General features: G+C 30.0%; 1 long non-coding RNA gene across 2 annotated transcripts; it reads left to right on the top strand.

Moving 5' to 3' along the window:
* Positions 1-11,345: 11,345 nt before the first annotated feature.
* LOC138140332 (uncharacterized) lies at positions 11,346-19,450 on the top strand. Of its 2 annotated transcripts, none has more exons than XR_011162485.1 (6): positions 11,346-11,470; positions 14,828-14,903; positions 14,998-15,084; positions 15,717-15,772; positions 15,985-16,857; positions 16,912-19,450. It is a non-coding gene; the product is annotated as an uncharacterized lncRNA (long non-coding RNA). The 2 variants fall into 2 exon arrangements; XR_011162484.1 differs by having other exon boundaries at positions 15,832-16,857.
* Positions 19,451-24,402: the final 4,952 nt, after the last annotated feature.

Below are 24,402 nucleotides of genomic sequence, written 5' to 3'. Positions count from 1 at the left end.
ACACGATTATACATACCATAAAATTGTTTAACTCAACTTTCCTGACATTTAATCGTTTATCGGATAATGTTAATATTACATAAATGTTTTACTTTTACGACATTGTTTATCCATACTTTACTGTTAATTAAAGGTTACTAAACGTAAATTAATTACAATAATATTGCGCAGTCTTCAAAATACATAAATGGAATTGTGACCCTATAACATTGATCACAACAAAATGATATTGTACATTCTTTTGTAGATGAAAAACATCTCTCGATCTTAGTGACAAGAAATTTGAACACTACTTTGTGGAGACTATTTTATTTTATGAAATGTCGGGTGGTTTTACGTAATTCTTATATAAAAAAAAAAAAAAAAATAAACATAATTTCTAAGGTTCAAAAAGTCAAGTTGACGAGTTTAAATAAAATAATTTTTTCGACGATTTTTCATGAGTCCGAAGTTCTTAATTTTGTTCTATGTACATATGTACATATTCATAATTATTGCAAAATTGTTGTGATGTTTTAAAACTATACTTATTAAATCTTTATGTGTTTAAATACAGCAATACGTACAATTACCCATACGTGATCTGTAACTTGGTAAATAGCAAGTTCAAGTTTTTTTTTCATAATTTTTCGGACCTTTTAAATGATACATTTTGAGTGATCCAAAATATTTTTTTTTACATAAACTTTAATATTTTCAATAGTCTTAAAAATAGTTCGACTTCTTTTGGTCCAGTAGTAACATTTCGCTTTCTACTCAGATTTTCACAATTTTTGTTTGTAAATACATATTTGTGAAAAGTCTTTTGGAATCTTTTTTTTTAATCTCGTGAAAATTCCATAGCTCAGAAAAGTATACAGTGCATTTTTTTTAACTGTTGCCCTATGGTTGCATGGTAAAACTTATACCCCCTGTTAACTTTTGTTCTGATGAAAATATTCAAACCATTTTTGGAACAAAATTGGAAGATTTTTTAAACTATCGGATAGATTACAATTCAATATCCTAAACTGTCGAAAAAGTTGTGAAAAAAATATTTTCTAGCGCGCCGGAATAATAGTACGTCGAGCGGCCGTCAGAATAGCGTCCCTGTCGGCTCAACCAGCACCTGATCACCTTCACTTTTGACTTTTGTCACTTTCATTTAAAAAATAGCGAGATCTCCTGGAGGCTATGATTAAATTAGCTTTTGGAAGGCAGAACATGTAAACATTTATTTATTAAAAAAAAAACAAAACGTTAACGCACAAATAACTCAACAAATTAACAGAAATGATCAAAGGAAATGTTCAAAGTGTTTTCCTTGGACTGCTAGACAATGTCCCAAGCGATCTTGAAAATTTCTTCGCGTGTTATTCTTGTCCTAAATTCCTCCACAGTTTCTGGTTGACCTCTTATGCGTTTTTTTTAACTGTTGCCGTAGGGAATTGCATGGTAAAAATTATACCCTCTGTTAACTTATGATCCACTTCAGATTTGGTGCAAATTTTTATTTTTGTAATAAATCATTAATAAGACTATGTAATGCCTACTGTTTGAACAACGAACGACAAGCAGTTTTATTTTACTAATTTTACTCTTCAATGTTGAAATTAATGAACGTAAATAATTTGACAAAAAAACGTAGGCGATATGGGAACAAAAATTAGGTTTTATATTTTAATTTATTATTTATTTTAATAATAGCCTCGAGAAGATCTCGCTATTTATTTTTTAAATGAAAGTGACAAAAGTCAAAAGTGGAGATGGTCAGGTCTCAGCTGCTAATTGAGCCGACAGGGACGCTATTCTGGCGGCCGCTCGACGTACTATTATTCCGGCGCGCTAGAAATATTTTTTCACAACTTTTTCGACAGTTTAGGATATTGAATTGTAATCTATCCGATAGTTTAAAAAATCTTCCAACTTTGTTCCAAAAATGGTTTGAATATTTTCATCAGAACAAAAGTTAACAGGGGGTACAAGTTTTACCATGCAATTCCCTATGGCAACAGTTAAAAAAAATGCACTGTATATGTAATCAGTTTTAATAATTAATGCATTTGTACATAATTCTGTACCTAATATACACTGACCGGCACAAAAAACGACTCATTTTGAATTTTAAGTACATAATTCATTGTCTTAGAAACATTTTTTGGTATCATGTTGTATTGATAAGTGTTATTTAAGTTATTCTTTCCCAAAGAATATCCGACAAACAAAACATTAAACGCAGCAAATAAGATTTTAATGAAAAAGTAGTTTTTTAGAAAAACATTTATGTTATGAAAAATTGTCAAAATTTGAACAGTATTTTGAATTAGTATCTCGTATTGTCAAATTAACTTTTAACACATATGACAACCGACAAAAACACAACATGGAAGTAGCGCAAATTTTCTAATACATAATTTATTTAAACAAAACAATTCGGTTGCCATGGTGACCATAGCACTCCCGATCATTGAAAATATGTATCCCAATTTAACTATTATAAAAAAAATAAGCACAAATATTTATTAAAAAAATCATGAGTCGCTTTTTGTGCCGGTCAGTGTACATATAATAATATAATTAATTGTCATATTTTTTTAAAAACATAAATCAATGGTATTCAGGTCAGTAGATTTATTTGGTAGTTGATGTCTTTCTTTCATACTATTACCTTTGTAATTAATTTAGTAGTTTTTCATTTTTGTCCATTTGTAGAAAATTCCTAAATTTAATTTCAACATTAATAAAATCCAGTTTGGGAAAAGTACGAAGCGAACAATGTGAACAAAAATTCAATCAAAATAAGATGTAAGACGATTATTTTAGTGTTTGTGAAAGCCTACGCACGCTATCAGTCGGAAAGAGAAATGATTTGAGGAAAATGAAACTTATTGATTGGTGGGTTTATATATTTGCTCCATATTGTTAAACATATTTCTGTAGAAATATTTATTAATGTTTCTTAGCGGTGAATCATTGAGTTTTGAATTTCTTCAAGAAATTTTCCAGTTGCACATTACCGTGAATAAGAAGGTATTTTATCAATATCTTCTTTAAACAAACTCATGCGAACCGTATTATCTCTCATAGTTTTAAGTTCTGTTAAATAGGAATGCGTGTGTCATAGTCGTGAAGATAAACCAAGTTCAAAGGCAAAGATGTTACTTTTTAAAATGATACTGCATATTTCAATTACATAAAATATTCGTATTTGTACATTTTTTATAATTTAACGTAAAAATGAACAAACGTAGATGAATAGAAATTATCAGTATTGTATTACGTTAACTGAAGAATCTAGATATTTCTTTTATACATGTACTATTTTGTTATAACCGAAAAGCTCCAGAAATAACTATATTATTAATATTTTTCCAAAATTAAACAATACAATAGATATTTTAACTAAATAAATTCATTTAATAATTTAATATTTGAAATTGTTAAGCTTGTCGTCAAGGAAAATGATTCACTGGCCGTCAGACATATCAGGTTAAATTTCATACATAAAACAAATGTTTTCCTCGATAAAGTGACACCTGCACATGGAATTTATTGCAATATTTCTGATGACAAGCGAGAAAACTTTGATCTTGTCAATGCAAATACATAATTAAGTTATCCAAAATTTCAAAATCAGAACGAATTGTTGAAGATATAAATAGACAAATAAATGAATAAATAAATTTAGTCAAAATTGTAATCACGCCAACAGTGACTCTCATCCATGAACTGTATTTTTTCAGTAGGATACTCCAAATTTGAACGTTAATTCTCAACTGAAACATATTTTTTTAACGTCAAGACTAGAAAAACATTCAGGAAAAGGTAGGTACTTTAAATACACAAATGTGGTTGGTCACCAAGAATGAAGTGGTGACAATTCACTTTTAAGTAGGGTCGTTAACAAAAGAATTAAGATCGATTTAGATACCCTTAGAAATGTTTACAAAATATCCTGTTGTAGACATGGGCGGTCCTTAACACTACAATAGACCCTGCTTCGACCTTTAATCGCATTAAATATCTGTTACTGACAAATAAACACTGTTTAAATGTGCTGAAAATACCAATTTTACACAATTATCAGATCATCAATATTTTTATCATTACTCCCAAATTGCTTCTTTTTTTAATAAAAGTGTGAAATTTGGTGAGAAAAGATAATTTTGGAAATATTCTTTTTTTGCATTGTTTGTGACACTTTCTTTTACAACATACTTATGTGGCTCTTTATTTTAATTTAAAATTTGATTTAAAAAAATAGAAATATTTGTCGACTGAAATTTATGAACCCACTACTTTTTATCTAATTACATTTATCTATTTATTACATATCTTATATCTATACAGAATAATGAAGCTTGTACGTATGTGTGTATGTATGTTTATAAAAAATAATAGAGGGGAAGCTGAAGCGCCCAATTAGGTGTGAAGAAAACATGAAAACTTGAATGAAGTGTGTCAAAATTAGCCTTAGGTAATCCAACAAGGCATTTACAATAATTCGCAGTCACCACTTGTGTTTGACAGTTGGGTTGTTAAAAGACAGGAAATGATTGAACTATTCACAATAGTTACCCCAAAAAGGAAATACCAGCCTCCTTTTCACCTATCTCGAGTTTACACAAAAGCATATTTGTCCGTCAATGTGTTCACACTCTAACGTTATTTTGAATTATAAAATTAAGTGTGTTTAAGCCGAAATCATTTCGTTATTAACATATATTTTAAACCAATTTCTCAAGGAACACGCAATACGACTGAAAAAATAATTGTCAAAAAGAGATCGCCAAATAAAAATATACATTTTCTTTGTTTGGCCCTTTATTTTTACTAAACGTTATTTCCAGATTAAATCTACTAACTGCAAACTTTATTCCTCCCTAAACTTTCTAACTTTATGAACTCTTCGAGAAATCTAATGTCGAAAGGTTTTCAGTAATGAAGTTGAATTTATTTCCTTAAATATTGGTGGGTGTTAAATGATGTAGGTCAGGGTCAAAGCTTTAGAATTGAAAACCAATTAAGTAACAAGCCTTTGTATTGTAATCTGAGACTTATGTCACAGAACATTTTCCGACATGAGTATTGTTGTACAAATTTTAAATAAATTCTATAATAATGTACGTCAATGTATGCGGCTAATAATTAAAGTCACTTAGTGGGGCTTCAGAGACCGCGACGGCGTCAATTTGGCCATAACAAAAGTGACTAATAATAATAGATTGGGCTTCAATTACTTGTTTGATAATGACAGGAATTGTGTATACTTTTACGACAACTAATTATAATTGTATATTTTATTAGTTTGTAAAATTACTTCCCCTCTGCTAATTAATTCTAAAAAAAATACTTAAACAGTTTTTCTTGTCTTTCCCAAAAAATCTTTTTTTTTCATTGTTTGGTTTAACTTTTTTATAATCCTCATAAATATGTTGGTTGTGATACTAGAATGAGTTGAGTTTATCTTACATTAATGGAAATGTAATAGAACTTCTAATTATTATCGATGTTTTTCGTATTATGAAACCAAATCTCACATATTTTTTGTAACAGAAAATTTCTTTCAATTTAAAAATTTAATTATTCATTCCATAAAGTAAATTACAAGTTGTCCGGTTCAAGTCAACGAAAGCGGATGCGCTCATAATTTCCGTATAGAAGAGATAGTTCAATTAAAAACGAAAATTTCGTTATTGAACATGAATCAAAATATCGTAAATAAATTTGTGACTCAAATTGTTCCAAAGTAAAAGCCTGAGGACCAGTTTAGAGAAGCGAAATTAAGTTAATCGTAATCAAATGCGAGATTACCTGAACAGGTGACCAGATTGACCCAATCGAAGTTTCGGATTCATGGGTTAATTGTGTATTAAAATTCAATTCAAATTAAATGTTTAATTCTCTTTCTATAAACTAAGAGATTTTAGTTTAATTTTAAGATGCTGCATTGTACTATGGTTTTGTTAGGAGAGAAATTCGAAGAAAAATGATTAAAGATACATTTCTTATCACCACATCATAAATATTATTAATTTGATTTGTTTCTGTTATTGTTGTATGTATATTTAATACTTATACAGGTTTATAAATTATCCGATTTTCGACATTTCCCACTAACTCAATAAAATAAAATATAATATAATAGGCAACAAAATTGTTTCTGTAAAAGTTGATTTGTTGGTGCGGCATCTAATAAGATTTCAAGATGTTAATGAAACGTTTCTATTCGCAGATTTTGTAATGGTTACTAATGCTTAACTAATTTTTTTTATTGTTATAGCCTTCCGACATTTCTAGGATCTCGACGAAAATACGTTTTCATTGTTCTTCTTTTTTAATTCTTTCACATGATTTTTAATAAATTTTTATTTAATTTATACTTCACTGTAATTTGGTAATTTTAACTACATGTATGTAATGTCTTCTATAGAGATGTATAAAATGTGGGTTTAAAAAATTATTCTTTACAAAATGTTTAGTATTTTTAAGGGTCTTATCTTTATCATTTTTTAAATAAAATGCAATGTTTAGGAAATTAATGCTTTTACAAAATTACTGTTACAGTGCACGATCTTTGAATAGTATTATTAATTCCTCAACTTTACAACAATGTATGTAAGGGTTGTGCCCAGACAGCAAGAACCCAGTGTTGGAGAGGCTCAACGTATTATTAACTCTTCAAGAAAATCAGGCGACTCCAGCCCGGCAACTGGCCCGTGACAACGATATCAGTCTACGATATCAACTACAGATTTACCCGATAAAAAAATATGGTATTAACAGGACGGGGCTCCACCCCATTATGCTGTGTCCGTTAGTAGATATTTAAACGAAGTTTTCCCCAATCGATGGATTGGCAGAATAGGTCAAATTGAATGGCCATCAAGATCTCCGGATCTTACTCCCCTCAACTTTTTTTATGGGGATATCTCAAAGGTAAGGTCTATGTAACAAAACAGCATAATATTGAGGACCTTAAGCAACGTATTAGATATAATATTAGGCAAATCACACCGGAGATGTTACACAACGTAAGAGATGCATGTTACCGTCGATTTGCAATTTGTCAAGAAAGAAACGGTGCCCATTTTGAACATTTATTGCATTAAATAGTAGATATTCAACTTATAGAATTGGTTTTTATTTTTTTAGCAGGTAAGCTTTGAAAATATTCAGAAAACAAATAGTGCATTGTATTCCTTGTGAAGTGACCTTTCAATCGAGGTATCACATGACATACCCTTACATTAAAAAAAGTTAGGGGTTGTTGCGCACTTCTGGGAGCAGATATACAAAAACCATATGCGCCAAAATGTGGTCAAGGAAAAAAAATAATTGCCCTATTTCGAATAAACTATGTTTTTTTACAAATTAGCTGCCCCTGGAAACAACGCAGCCCTGTTGTTCCCGTTTCCGGTATTACGACCTTGACATTTTATGAGTTCTAATGCATTTAAAAGAAGCTCCTAGAAAATATTTTACACTAAAATACTCATACTAAAATAAAATTACAATCAATCTGATTTTGACCTTTTAGGTTTTTAGGTAGGTACAATTATTAATTATAATTTCTCAACTAATGCAAATTTTTATTCAAAGAAAGAAAAAATAATCGCTTTTTTTTAATTACGGTTCACTGTGAATTTTTGCTTTAAATATACAGTGAGTTTTTTTTAAGACTGGCCATAGGGTTTTACATGCTAATTTTTCAACCCCCTGTTAACTTTTGTTCCGATGAGAATATTCAAACCATTTTTGGAATAAAGTTGGAAGATTTTTTAAACTATCGGATAGATTACAATTCAATATCCCAAACTGTCGAAAAAGTTGTGAAAAAAATATTTTTAGGGCGCCGAAATAATAGTACGTCGAGCGGCCGCCAGAGTAGCGCCATTGTCGCCTCAACCAGCACCTGACGATCTCCACTTTTGGACGCTTTCGGCGCGCTAAAAAATATTTTTTTCACAACTTTTTCGACAGTTTGGGATATTGAATTGTAATCTATCCGATAGTTTAAAAAATCTTCCAACTTTGTTCCAAAAATGGTTTGAATATTTTCATCAGAACAAAAGTTAACAGGAGGTTGAAAAATTAGCATGTAAAACCCTATGGCCAGTCTTAAAAAAAACTCACTGTATTAACCAGATTACATTTTCTTAATAAATAGCCCATGGTTTGTTTGGTAACATGTTTCCACTTCTTTTTGTTTTTCGCTTTTGTTCCCCAACCGATAACCAAACATCTCCCTCTACCTCGGCTTCCCATCTGGTCCTCTATCTACCGTTTTTCCTTTTCCCGCCTATTCCACACCTCATCTAATACATCTTGGGAACTCTTCCTTCATCCAACCTCTCCACATGCCCTAGCCGTCTAAGACACTGTTATAGTTAATAAATAATAAATATTAAAAAAAAAGAAGACAACTTATATTAATAACATAATTACATAACATTAAAAAAAATGTTTCTGAAATTACTTTAAAGTTTACTTTAAAATTTAGCCGATAAAAGGTTTTTTAATTATGCAAATATTTTTAAAAAATCCTTTGTTCTCCAATAAGTGAATTCGATATTTTGTACAGCCTGTAGTTATGATCCAAGAAAATTCCATAGTGCCGTGTGCACAGTTTGACCTTGATATTTAATTATTGAAGCCTATAAATCTAAATAAAATAAAAATTAATCTTAAAAAATAAAATTCTTTAATAATCATAACAGAATACATATTTTTATAATTATAATTAAGTAAAATTTCATGCCTTTCTTTGGTAGAAGAAATATAAGTAAAAATTTACCAAACAAATAAGTTATGCTATCTAGTAAGAAATACATATTTTTCATTTGTATCCCCAACAAAACCATGGAAATAATATACATAATCTAAATTTAGTTCTGGTTAGTTGAATAAAAATAAAATAAAAATGTTTTTGTAGAATTTGGCGGGAAGTTTGCTGGACATAATTTTGGTTTGAGATAAGCTAATCTGAATTCAGTATGATCAAAAGTTAGCATAAGAAGAAGATAGAGTAATTTTCAGAATTTTCAAAACAAATCTTTGCTGATTATGAACTAGAGTAAAACTTGTCTCCAGTAGAGAAATAGAACGATCTGGAGAATAACGGTTATTTTCAAAATATTAGGGCTGTTGCTATGCTGAGGACTACATCAGTCAATGTAAAGACCACTGGTCAATTCTAAATGCAAAATTTCGCAAAAACCAAACAGCTCTAAAATTACTTTTAGTTATTTGCCACCCAACCCCTGCTCCCAATTTTTTTTCAAAAATTTCTTTTAATGGTAACAGTAATTTAGATGATTAAGAAGTTGGCGGTTAAAATAATAATTGACCAATCAGATTTCATGACGAATTCTAACATGATTGGTCGTCTATTTTCAATAATTTGGGGCTGTTGCTACCCTGGGTACTACATTAGTCAATCTAAAGACCAGTGGTCAACCCTAAACACAAAATTTTCCAAAAACCAAGCACCTCTAAAATTACATTTAGTTATTTCCCACCTAACCCCTACTCCCAAAAATTTTTCAAAAATTACTTTTAATGGAAACAGTAATTTGGATGATTAAGAAGTTGACCGTTAAAACAATAATTGACCAATCAGATTTGTAACCGATTTGTCGCGTGATTAGTGGAGGTGGGGGAGTATTTAAAAGATCTGCCGCCAAGTCTAGAAGGCACAAAGCGTCTTGCAAAACTAGTGACAAGTGACCAGAAAGAAGCTCTGCAAAAAAATCTTTTCCTGTTGCAAATAATTATTTATTTGGTGTAATTTTTGTTGTTTGAGAAAGAGCTTATGGTCACTTGTTGGTAGTGAAGAAAGTTTTTGCTTTCAAGTGTTGGTGCGCGATTTTCCTTTGGTGGAAGCAGCCGAAGGGTAGAAGAGGTCTCATCGCTGAAAGGGGGCAGCCGGCAAACCAGGAAAGTATACTTCTTTTACGTTCTTTCCAATGTAGAGAAAAATACATTTTTTTATGATAATTATCATTTTTTATCATTTTTTGAAGAATTTTTCTCTACTTTGGTCCAATTTAGTAATGGCGGCTTAAAATTTTCACAAATTCCACAGCCATATTGATATTTCATGAAATTTAATTTTCTGACGAAATCGTCTTGAACAACTGTTTGGTGTACGATTTTTGTTTTTATTTTTTTCTTAAGAGCTTCTTAAGAGTTAACTATGCAAATACGAGCGAATAATCATCAAAATGTACATATTAATGACTTATTGTTCCTTGTGTATTTTTTGGTTTTGTTTTATCAAACAGGGTGGAAACATTTTTTCCGTTGGTACCACGAAAGTAGTCATTATTAATTAATTCTGATTGGTGCCTCGAGTACAGTTTCATCAAAATAAATTAAATTTATGCAAATTTTATCCGTTAGCTCGTTAGCAACAGATCTGAGCTCGTTCCAAGAAATTCGGGACTTGGAAGGGCAGGGGTGGGGTATTAGATTCCGCCATATTGCAGCGTTAGTTCTTCGCAAAATCTCCAATAGTGATCTAATACATTAGTTTGATTAATTCAAGAGTTTGGTAGTGATTTTGTAAAGGAAAAATTCTATATTTTTTGGTAAGTTCTAATTCTGTTGGTTTAATTCAAATTTGTTTTAAAGTTACCTTAATCTTGTTCGCCCAAAAATGTTTCCAAAATATAAAAATTTATTTTTTTTTGTGCAATTCAAATTATCAAATATAAGTGCTTTTTGACAATGCATCTAGAATTTTTTGTAACAAAAATAATTATGCGAATGTAAACGGTAGTGGGATATTTTTCCCGGTGAAATTTTATAGCTTTCTTATGATAAAAGCATCTTTTGGTTGCGACTACTGAGAAGCATTGTTGGAATTTTTTATAATAAAATCCAAACGGATTTTAACAGATCACACATTCTATGTCTGCAGTTGACAAAATTGAAACAGCCCCTTTTCATAATTAATAAATATGTATTTTGAGTTTTATGGAATTTTACAATATGTAACCTGATTTTGAAAAAAAAAAAACATTTTCAACATTTTTAAACTGCAGGAAATAGATAACTATTTTTCTTTGGCTAGTATTTACTCCAAAGGTAGTTATAAAAATCTAGGAATACTCCTGGGGAGCAAAAAAACAAAATTGAGTTATTTTGAGATTGTTTTTTTGACCATTTTTTTACAAGTATAAAATCGGTGTAAATTAAAAATAATTCTGATTGGTCCTACAATTTAAGCCGAAAAAAATTGTTTGAAAAATAGCCGTTACTAACAGTTATGTTATCCATTCCAAGAAGTTGCGGGAGTTGGAAAGTCAATGGTGGGGTAACAGATCGCAAGAAATTGTGTCATTAGTTCTCAACATTTATTAGAGTGGAGTTGTTCTAAATTTTTCTTTTACTAAATTAATTTAATGTTAATAAAAGTTAATTAGTTCTGATTTGGAAGTTCAGTTTTTGTTCTTGGTGACTGAGTAGTGATTATTTTATAATTTTGGTAAGTAATTTTGATAGATTTAAATTAAATTTATCTTGAAAGAGTTTTATGCAATCACGAAACTTTTAAAATCAGTCGTTTAACTGAGAATTAAACAAATTTGTAGCCTTACATTATAACAGAAATTGGTAAAAATTTCGATAAAGTATTAGTAATAATTAATTATATTGATTCTTTTTTGGCTATGTTGTAACACAGTTTTGGGAATATTAATTTAAAAATTTCATTATTATTTAAATGTAAGAGTTAACCAACCGTTCCAACTGATTTAATGAAATTATGGGATTTAGAAGGAGATGGGAGGCTAGCATTAGTAGTACTATTAATAGCATATTATTTCAGACAAATTTTTAGTAGTGATTGGATTAATTAATTAAATTTAAATAAATTATGTATAGGTGTTTAACATTTTCTATAAATTATATTTAACTCATCATTTTTGATAATCAATAAAAGAATATGTTAACTACATATTTTAAATTATAAAACCAGAACGTATATAACTGGAAGTTTTTAAGAAATTACATTTTTGATTTTAGTAAACCTTTGGTCAATTTTTTTGGGGAAAGCGTGTCTTGTAAACTTTCTAAGAAATTTTTGAGATTTTTAAATAGCAAAAAATCTGCATCACATTGCAAAATATTTTCTAGAGTGGCTAAATGTTTTTTCTGGAATTTAAAAGGTGTGCAAAGTCTTTCTCCGGAGGACTCGGCAGAAAAAATAGACAAAGAAAGTACATTTTCCCAATATTTTCATCAAAACAAAGACGAGAAAATAGATTATTTTAATATTGCGAATTGTTGGATTAATTTTTCTCTAGCTTGGCCATTTTTATTTATATCTAAAACAAAAAATTCCACAGTAAAAAACTCGTTTATACTTCAAATAATTAAATCAATTGTAAAACTCCCTCTAAATACAAACATTACACCTCAAGAAAAAAATTTCAGATAGTTTTAAAAAGTTTATTAGTAACAGTTACTCATTCCAAGAAGTTGTGGAAGTTTAGTTTGGTTTAAATCAAATTAATTTTAAAGAAGTCTTGGGTGTATTCTTACCATCTTATCTTTAATTTTTTTGAAATATCAATATGTCGGGTGTTAAACGAATTTTATACTGTGGCGGTAGTTATTACCGAAATTTTGTGACCTGTTTGAAACTATTTATTTAATTATTTGAATGATTTTTTGGCAATTTTTTTTTCTCAACAATTTCGATTTTACGATACATACAGGCTGTCTTAAAAAAACGGTCCATGCTATAACTTTGCTATTGATAACCCAAATGAAAAAAAATTATTCAGGAAACGAAATGGCTCTAAAAACACTGTTACATCAAAATTAGATTTATCCTTATTTCATAAACGACAATTTGTAGGTAGTGTGTTGGATTTCACTTAAATGTCAATTTTACGCACGCTTCATGTTACAAATTTTATTTATTTACTTATAATTTATAAAAATCATTGAATAATGGAGGTCGGTTAACTTGACTTTTTCATTAATATGACGATAAAAATTAGTTTGATACATATTTTCCTTTTTTTCTCGAAAATTTTGTTATCAAAGATATAGTTTTTTTATTACAATCACAAAAAAAAAACCTAACAGAATCAATAAAAAAAAATATAGGTTACCATTTGAAAAATTAAAGTTGCCCATTGGGTGGGTAGATAGTATAAAAATTATGGTTTTTAGTGTTTTTAGAGCCATTTCGTTTCCTGTATATTTTTTTTCATTTGGGTCATCAATAGCAAAGTTATAGCGTGGGCCGGTTTTTTTTAGACAGCCTGTGTTTAATATCGGTGAAATAATTTTTCTTGGAGATCACTGTCCTTTACAAAGCTTTTCAAAGAAATTATCGGAAATTCAGGAACCAAGGACAAAAGTAAATAATTTATAATATTGTTGAGTAGAGTTAAGTTTCCCAGTTAATAAAATCTGAACTATTTATTTTCGTTTGTAAATAAATGTATAAAAGTAAAAAGTATTTAATCACATGTCTTAGTTTTACAAAGAATAATTTGCTCGTTACTAAAACAGTTGCCTTCCGAAAATAGACCAAAGTGTGTAAACAACTTCTATTGTTCTCTTTTGCATCAATACAATTATTTTTCTACATAACAATGTTAAAACAATAAGTTGACATTTTTATTGATACCTATTTCGCTTTGGTGGTCCGACAACCGAACGGAAATGGCGACTCTTGCTAATGATCTTTTGTCCAGTGCCGCTTCACAGCTGCACAAAAATAAAAAGAACCCAACAAACCGATTTATTTCCATTCCTATAACAATTAATTCTGAGTAAACAGTATCATCACACCACTCCCTTTTCAAATTAACCAATACGTTTTGAAGGGGGGTTGTGCACACAGATCTACACAAATACAACTATTTGTGGCAACATAAACCAACGGTTACTTTGATTCAAATCGTTTAATCAGAACATAAATAATTGGGGTGGTAGCTCTCTCTCTCTTTCTTTCGCACGCTTTCTCTCTCGCTCTCTTGACCCTTTCTCATCTACTAATTTTTTCTTCCGATTTCAAATTTATTTGGCACTTGGACAAATATTTTTTGTTGTGTTACAACCATATTTCAACACAGATACAATACCGTGGCATGTGTCAAGCGTAATGACATACTCAATTGAACCTTTACAATAGTAAAGGGTTTAAGTGTGTAAACTTGTAAAGCTGAACTAATCTTAACTGGATCTATATTCTTGTACTGTACGACTCGTGTAAATGGATTTTTGACATCGCAGCTGATTTATACCGCGTGAGCAAAAATAACTTCCATTTGGCAATAAACAATTTTACTTGAAATTGGAAAGACTGAATGGTACCTCCGTTTGTTTTATTGTCATTATTGACAGCTGACATTAACTTCAAATTTAAACATCTTGGTTTTTATAATCTTTTATTGATAAAATGGTTTTGTCGTTGGAACGTGACATACACAAGTCACCACTTTTATTGCCAACTCAAACAGTAATTGTTTGCCACGTAGCATTTTTGTTAATTTCGCAGTCCAAGAGAAATTCAAATTGTAATGGAATTCTTGAAACACCCGTTGGAGCTGAAGAATATCTGATAATCTCCAGCTAGTGTTTCATGGACTTCGTCACAAAATGTCGTCACGTCGCTGGAAATTGGTCTTTGTTTTTGTTAAAAATTTACGTTAGTCTCTGCCAGGTCTTGTATTTTAAAGGACCGACGGAGGATAACGTAGCATTTTGGCAAGAATTGTCGTCGAAACTTGAGCCAACTGATTTGGATTATTTTGGTTTTTGGTTTAAAATTACTAATATAAGTTTATCTTAGGTCAAAAATTTGTAGCTGAATCTGGAATAGTTTCAGGTGCAGACACCCGTGGGGACCAAGAATAAATAGAAGCTCCTGCCAATATTTATCGAAATATAGTTAATAAGTAAGTTGATAGAATGTTTCTTCTGCAAAAAATAATTAAAAAAAAAACCTTTGCGCAATTCAAATAATAAAACGAATGATTCATTTTGTTTCAGGTGGTCGTAGAATTTCTGCATGTAATGGTGTCGAGTGTCGAGATGTGGACTTCATTTCTTGAGGGATTGATTCACTTCGTCCAAGTAGTGAGTCGTCTTTCGATACAATTTTGCATTACATTTCAAATTTTTTATAAGCTTTGTCATGGTGTAGCATTACACATTTTCGCTACTTAACACTTCGTTTGTTTTTAAATTCTTATAATTTAATCTTTAACATTTTGCAATAATTTCCATTTACAAATAATTTTGTTTTTATTATGTTTTTATATTTGGTACGGCAACATGGACAACATATAAAATCATTTATATTTTAAATTACTTTTATTCAACTTAGTTTATAGGAAAATTGCAATATTTAACAACCTAAAGTACCTAGGTACATATGTTTTTATCATTTATTATTATTTTAACATTTGGAACTTTCTGCTTGGTAAAATTTCTATTTAAAAAATTATCAATTAAATTAATTAAATTATTAATTTATTTTTTTATATTTTAAATATTTTACGGTTTTTGTCCTTGTTCAACAATTTATCTTTTATTAGTTAAAACTTTTCTTATATCTTAAAAGTTTTGTTTAATATTTATTCGTTATTTCAATTGATACTTTTTACATTTCAATTTAGTTTTATTGAGCTTAATACCAGTAAATATTAAACTTTATAACTTGTAGAATACATTTGGATTCTTGGAGCTTATTTATCGTGCAATTGCAGATTTATAATTTTGTTGATCATCTACGACGGGGATTGAAAGCTTCAAGTCCTTTAAGGTAATAAATAAAAGCAAGGCATATCTATTGTTAAATTTCAACATTATATTTTGTTTCAGGTAAGTGCGATGCTTGGAGAAAATTTTTTTTCGAATTTTAATCTTTTCAAGTCCAAATAATTATATTTTAATATTGTGACAATTCATTTGTGTTGATAAATTTATTTAAACAGATTAGCACTTGCAATCTTGTGAGAACAATTTTTTTTGTAGAATTGTTTTGTAAAATTTGATAAATAAGCAACGATAGTAGCCTTTTAAGATACTTGAGAATCGTGAAATTTATAAACGAGGAGAATGTGGTATGCATTTCATTTAACATTTGGACTTGAACTGATTAATAACTAGATGAGTTGACAGTGAATTGCGGTTCAGGAGTGGCAGGACGAAATTTCCAACTTTAAAATCGTGAGTTTTATTTTTTTAATAGTCGGTAAAATATCCAAATTTAATTTTTCATTTTATATACTAAATTCTATTTGCCTTCAGTATAATTTATAACTGGAACTGATGGCAAGATCCTCTAGATTTCCTTAATAGTTTTAAATGTTTTTCATAATTTAAAGATTCCTTCCAAGTTTTACTATCGTTCACGAAATAAGTGGTTTGGTTTAAAAAAAGATGTTTTGAATTTTCAAATTTTATTTTCTATAATATTTTATTTTTAGAACACATTAATTTAATAAATATAAATAAATTAGTCAAAAATTTTAAACTGTTTTAAAATTATTTTGATACAAATTTAATGTCTCTCTAGATATCAAGTAGATAAATAAATATTTATGGACACTTGATACATATTTAACTTTAAATTGGATAAAAATTCAACTTAGTATTTGTTTGCTGATATTAATCGGTTACTCTGAAAATTTTTAAACAATTTGACCTGTTATAAACTGAAATGATAATTTTAATATGTATTGTCAATCTAAATCCCGTCCCTCACAGGAAGTTTATTAAAAATCTTAACTTCGCGCCCCCGCTAAAATATAAGTGTTAAATGTTAAGTGAAGTTTCGCGTTTCGGGAGTTTCATGTGAAGTTGAATCCTGCACGTGAAGTTGGGCTGCTGTTTGTCTCCGAAACGGTGAGTCCTTTTCTTTTTTCATTGTCCTTGCAGTAATTACTTCGAATGAAGCAGGGCTGAATGCAGTGCATCTAAATCTCCACACGAACAACATAAACAGGGGATATCAGACACAGGTTTTCTCCCCTCAGAGATTTTGGAGTGCGGTTTAGCTTTTCACTGATAACTTCAGCAGCAAATCGGCTTATCGTACAAATTAATAATTGGAAATTCATTCCGCGCTTCGCCTCGTCATCGCAATTCGTACAGCTCCAACGATTTTTCTGCTACCGGACAAATTATTATCTAATAGCGATATTTAGTTCCGGATGAAAAATATCCAAATACTCGATCACAAATCCAGAAAATGACAGGCCGGAAGGGTATTAGTTTAGGATTGAATTTCTGTCTCCGCTTCCTCTGAAAGTCCTTATTATTAACATTCGATTTTTGAAATCTTCTTTAGGACTTAGATTTTATTTATTTTATTATGTTGCATAATATTATTAAATGGTGGGAGCAGTACGTAAAAGCTTTGCCGATGATAATTTAACTTTGAGAAGCTTTTAGAAATGAGATGAGAAATACAAAAATACAGCTTTGAAATATAGTTAAAATACCCTCCGCGTTAAAGTAGCCTTATCGACACCCTTTAAAGTGATACGTAATTTTATAATACATTTATGCGTTGTATGGAGATAGAAACTGTTTCGACATAAAAGCATTTTGTAATTTAATAAACTCTTGACTAAAAAGCTCACAAACTGGAATTTTATTAAATTATACGACGGCGTTCAGTTTTATGCGACACCTACAACTGGAGGCGGCGCAAACAACTCGATTAAAAAATGTTTAATTATGATTCGCGTTAATTCGGTTAAATTCTACGTTCATGTATCGAATTATAGGTCCAGTTGTGACGAACGTGTACAAAGTACTTTGGCTGTTGTTAACTATAATAAATCCATTATAGCATCCGTAATTTAGTTATAGAACTGAACCCTGTCACAGCTTCAGAATGTTGTTTCGATAAACCAATTACATAACCCTTCATAGGACAAACATCAAACCGCAGCAGGTTACATCAAACTGCACATCACAGAATCCATTATCACTAGTTTAAGATTACACTACGGCCGAATAAAACAGTTTCACCCTGGGCTCTTACCTGCCACATTTATTTAAAATGCCTGTCAATTTGGATAAATACGTGTGCCAATTTCCAGTAAAATTCGCCAAAAGCTCGTGTTTTGACAAGGTGTGAGCGTTTACAAATTGCCACTTAACACCATTGTATGCATTTCTAAAGAATTCAATTCCTTTTTTTCCTTTTTTTGGTGTACCTACGCGGTCGGGGATCTTCCTTTGTAACAGTCGGTTTCACTGGCGAGACGATAATGTTTAATCAAATTTATAGCAACATTACAGATGTGGCAGATAATTGGTGCTCATATTTCAGGACTCCACTTACAAATAGCGACCGCAACTTGAGTTTATCCAATTTCATTCGTTGTCGCCCCTAAACTCACTCCTTTTATGTTGCACAATATGGACGATCCCGAGCCAGGATTAAACGGTATTTTTTGCCGCCCCAAATTTAAATTTTATTTTTTGCTATTGTTTCTAACTCACTCTGAGGGTTCCGACGAATTTATTTCAATGTTTCGTGACAGTATACGTTACATTCAAAATCTTTCCATTGAACAAATACTTAAGGAAGCAAATTCTAAATTTCAGTAAATTAAAGTACATAATTAAGAAAATCTAACGTTTAAAATATCATTTTGTTTAACTAATAAATTCCATCTCTAGACTGATATAACCCTTTGCTATTACCACAAATTATATATCATCAATTTGCTATAATCAAACCAAATTATCACTCTTACTAAGTCATCAATAATTAAGAGAAACAAAATGTTAAATATCTTTTGTTTAATTATTAATAATAAGTGTTATTTTTGTTAGTATGTATTTTTATAATAACCATTTATCAGTTATGCATCAAAACCTTGGTGATTGATAACAGTGTATCGTTATTATCACAAATTAATTATTTTTCATCAATTTGTTGTAGGTATATAACAGATCTAAATATGTAATATAAAAGCAAATTAACTCTCAGTAATTGAACTCACTTTTAATTTAGAAAATACAAAATGTTTGTTTATTTTTTATTTTTCAATTTATAAAATTGCACGTAAAAATTTTAGAAATATGCCAGTCCTTTTTATTTTAATTTAAATTTTTGCATTTCATCTTTCAGTTTAATAATTCAAACAAAAATTTCCGAAAAAAGTATTTTGTCTTAATTTATATTATTCCATCCAAAATAAAATAGGTAACTTCTTTAAAAAGTTGTCTTCAAATTTTTTTTTTTTAAGTTTCATGTCAGTGTTGAATTGATATAAATATAATATTCAAAATTAATAGATAAATTTTAAAACTCAGTACAGTGAAATTAAAAAAGAATTAAACATAGTGATGTAAATTAAATATTTATAAAATCTAATACCGAGTTATTACCATCATGATGAACTTCGTCATTATAACGCCATGGTCTGCCCTGGTAGATTATGAAATCGTTTAAACCTGGGTTCTGAGTGGTAATTCTCTTATTTATTGTGACAAAAGTTCAATAAAAATTATAATAACAGATTAAAGTTTAATTGCATTGAAAATTGTATGAATTTTAATTTTAAAATATTTTTCTTCAGTGGTTGTGGATAATTATTTTATTTCAAAATAAAATATATCTACCTAATTGGATATTTGATAAGATTTTTACGTGCAGTAAAACTAGGTTTCTGTTAAAATATGTAGTAGTTTATTTAATGAGTTCGTGTGTAAATTGGGTTTTTTTGGGACGGGTGGGCCATTTTAATTAATTAAAAGCTCACGAGTGCCAAAAAAGGCCCAATTTACACACGAATGATTTGAATACAACATTTTTTTGTTCGACGAGCCCCTTAAAGGCTCCGAATCGCTTAAAATCTTTAAAATTAGCTTGACGTTTCGTTTTGACAAGTTGTGACATTTATCAAAATCCGTTCACACAGGAGAAAATTCTCAAATTCTGTCGAACAAAAAAGATTATTTTGTTTCATTATTCTATTTATTTTCCTAATCTGATTTTATATATTTTTTAATTTATCCATTAACAATAATAGTAATTTATCACGAAGGTTACAGGAATTGTACTAATAATAAAAACTAAAAATGACTGCACACAATTAAAATTGTAACGTGATCCAGATGGATCATTGATGTTATAAATAATCTTAACAAAAATATAAATTAATATTAAAAAAAAAGTAAAAGCTAAAATTTGTAGATGTCATGAATGTGCGTTAAATGAAACATTTATTATAAACAAGTGCTTAATTGTGGGTTAGTTTTTAGTTCCAAAATTTACATTACGTTTACATACAGTATGTCCCCGGATTGAGTTTACAAGAGGGAACAAATTTTTCTTTTTGATTTTACGCGAAAGCTTCAGAGGAATAACATTTTTGCTTCATCTGAAACCCCCATTTCTGTTATCAAAAAGTCTTTTTCAACACAGAGGAAGACTTAACATTAAAATCAAAGAAAATGCAGAAAAATATTTTCCTTTTTTTTAAAATCAAATGATTATTGAATATAAAACTATTCTATTAACTATGCGCCGTTTTCTGTACATAATTCAACCCTGTACCGAAGTTTAAGGCTTCTGAACACCCATGCCTAATACGTAACTGTTGGGAAATGTTTCATTAAATTTTGTAATTATGTGACAAAAACCGGTCCAATATTGGATTAAATAAATTCTTTGTTCTAGAGACAACATTTTGAAACAGTAATAAGTTGTTTGTCAAAAAACCAGGCCAATTGTAATTAAATTTATAACATAAAAATTAATTCAAATCCAAATTTTAACAAAAAATGTTAATTTAAGAATACAGTGTATCAATTCTGTGATTTTAATAACGGAAATGGGGGTTTCAGATGAAGCAAAAAATTTTATTCCTCTGAAATTTTTACGTAAAATCAAAAATAATTTTTTCTTTCCTGTTGTAGCCTCAATTCGGGGACATACTGTATATTAAGCCGGTATTAAATTTTAATACATAGAATACATAACTAACAAACTATCGGGCGTTCAAATAAAATCCTATGCTGGGGAGGCGTTGGAAACCGTCACTTGTTTTGTTTTTTTAAAGTGTAAATTGACAGTTATAATTAGAGCATGTTGACAGCTAACCTAAAATTTATAAACAAAAAGTCTTTTAGTTTTTTTTTTCATTCTTTTAAATGTTTTACATTAAGATTCCTATTCTCGAAGCAAATACCTAAGGGCTGAAAACAAACAGGTTTAATCATGTGCCGATTAAACATAAACAAATTCATTCGTGTCAAACGGCGGGAAATTCAAACTTTACACTGTTCCAAATAGTTTACTTTTTTCAACGCCTACTCAGTCCAAGTTCTCATTTGAACGCATGATACTACAATACTATCATCAAAAAAAAAAATCTGGGATAACTATGGGAAACAAAACTTTTGAAAACGTACGACTTACCGTTAGTCATACAGCGGTAATGAAGAGTTTTGCGAAAGTTCAACAAACAAGGTTCTATAATTGTGTATGGTAAACTACGTTAGTAACTTCTTCGTTTACATTTAAAAATATATTTCTGTCATGAATACGAGTATTTTGTTCCCAAGTGAAAATCGTTTAAAAATAAATGTCAAAATTGACAAGTGACAGTTGTTGTCAGGACGTTGCTAAAATTTTTGTTTTTCATGGTGGCTCTTGATCGCGTTTTTTGTTGATCATATTGTGTTAGAATAATGGATTTTTTAAACTCATTTCAACAGTTTCAATGTACCTACTATTTCTCGCATAACAAGATATTTTAAAATGGTTGTATGTATTTCCTTTGGGGATTTACATCGCTAATAATATTTTTTTTTTGTGTTTACAGTTAGGGGTAATATTAAGTACACCACGTTGTTATTTTATTCGTACTGTACTGTATTACCCCTGATCGAGGACACACCATCTTTGCTTCATCCTAATATTCAGGGATAATTCAAGTCAAAACAAATAACGATGATTGTTGGCGTGAGCGAAAGTCGTTCTGCATTTGGTTTAGTTTCACAAATGTATTACTCCTTGCGCTAACATCGACATTAAATAACACAGACCACCAAAAAACTACTTGTTTGCATTTTTTAACTCCAAGAGATCTGCAATCTGCCCAATGGGCAATAAGCGTTTGCATTTTGAAACCACTATGATGATAAACTAGTTGTTGAACACAGGAGTAATGATTGTTTAGAACTTAATCTGAGTGGTTACTTTTTAATTCGTCAACTGAAATTTCTATTTTTCAAAATTATTTCATAATTAAAAAATAAATTGCACAGCAAGGTCAAAATTTTATAGTTTTATGGTGTCTGGTTCAAGGATGGCACGCACCAAAAAACTATTTGTTTGCAATTTTTAACTTCAAGAGAGATCTGCAATTTGCCCAATGGCCAATAAACGTTTGCATTTTGAAACCACTATGATGATAAACTAGTTGTTGAACACAGGAGTAATGATTGTTTAGAACTTAATCTGAGTGGTTATTTTTTAATTCGTCAACTGAAATTTCTATTTTTCAAGATTATTTCATATTTAAAAAATAAATTGCACAGCAAGGTCAAAATTTTATAGTTTTATGGTGTCTGGTTCAAAGATGGCGCGCACCAAAAAGCTACTTGCTTGATTTTTTTAACTCCAAGAGAGATCTGCAATCTGCCCAATGGGCAATAAACGTTTGCATTTTGAAACCACTATTATGATAAACTGGTTGTTGAACACAGGAGTAATGATTGTTTAGAACTTAATCTGAGCGGTTACTTTTTAATTCGTCAACTGAAATTTCTATTTTTCAAAATTATTTCATATTTACAAAATAAATTGCACAGCAAGGTCAAAATGTTATAGTTTTATGGTGTTTGGTTCAAGGATGGCGCGCACCAAAAAACTATTTGTTTGCATTTTTTAACTTCAAGAGAGATCTGCAATCTTCCCAATGGACAATAAGCGTTTGCATTTTGAAACCACTATGATGATAAACTAGTTGTTGAACACAGGAGTAATGATTGTTTAGAACTTAATCTGAGTGGTTACTTTTTAATTCGTCAACTGAAATTTCTATTTTTCAAAATTATTTCATACTTAAAAAATAAACTGCACAGCAAGGTCAAAAATTTTATAGTTTTATTCACAATCGGTTAGTAACGTACAGCTTTTCTAACCTATTAAAGGTTAGAAAGTGAGCGTTACTCGTGTACACATCAACTGGTCAATAATGATGAAAAGAGGAGTCAGTAATGAGCGTAAGCGGTTAGTAATGAAACCCATAACTGACCTGTGGTGGCGCTACTATCGCACCAATTGCGAAAATTTCTGTACGTTTTTCTGATATCGTAATTTGCTTTTCTCAGGAAAGAGATTGAGTGTTAATTTGTGTGCGGATTCCCGCAATTCTGGGGAGGGTACACTCTATTTCAATATCGCACATTTTGTTTGTTAAAAAATGTGAGCAAATATCAATTTGGTTTGACTTTTCTGAACTAAAATTTAATACAATTTCAATCGTGCGCGCCTACTAAGTTTTAATATTTTGCCGAAATAAACGATAATATTACGGAGGTTGGTTTTTATTTATTTTTTATTCTTACATATAATGTTGCTTGTTTTATTAAATGATTGATTGTGAATAAAATAGTATACAAACCTCGGGGAAAGTCCATTCCTGTGTCTCGAGAACTAGTTCACCTCGAGGGCAAGCCTCTCGGTAAACTATTGTTCTCTCGACAGGAATGGAACACTTTCCTCCTCGGTATGTAATATACTATTATGGTGTCAGGTTCAAGGATGGCGCACACCAAAAAACTACTTGTTTGCATTTTTTAAATCCAAGAGAGATCTGCAATCTGCCCAATGGGCAATAAACGTTTGCATTTTGAAACCACTATGATGATAAACTAGTTGTTGAACACAGGAGTAATGATTGTTTAGAACTTAATCTGAGTGGTTACTTTAATTCGTCAACTGAAATTTCTATTTTTCAAAATTATTTCATATTTAAAAAATAAATTGCACAGCAAGGTCAAAATTTTATAGTTTTATGGTGTCTGGTTCAAGGATGGCGCACACCAAAAAGCTACTTGTTTGCATTTTTTAATCTGCCCAGTGGGCAATAAACGTTTGCATTTTGAAACCACTATGATGATAAACTAGTTGTTGAACACAGGAGTAATGATTGTTTAGAACTTAATCTGAGTGGTTACTTCAATTCGTCAACTGAAATTTCTATTTTTTTAAATTATTTTTATTTAAAAAATAAATTGCACAGCAAGGTCAAAATTTTATAGATTTATGGTGTCTGGTTCAAGGATGGCGCACACCAAAAAACTATTTGTTTGCATTTTTTAACTTCAAGAGAGATCTGCAATCTGCCCAATGGGCAATAAACGTTTGCATTTTGAAACCACTATGATGATAAACTAGTTGTTGAACACAGGAGT

The sequence above is a fragment of the Tenebrio molitor genome, chromosome X, assembly GCF_963966145.1.
Source record: "Tenebrio molitor chromosome X, icTenMoli1.1, whole genome shotgun sequence".
In the NCBI taxonomy this organism is placed as follows: Eukaryota; Metazoa; Arthropoda; class Insecta; order Coleoptera; family Tenebrionidae; genus Tenebrio; species Tenebrio molitor.
Note: the sequence above shows the minus strand (reverse complement) of the source record. Positions and strands in the feature narration are given on the sequence as shown.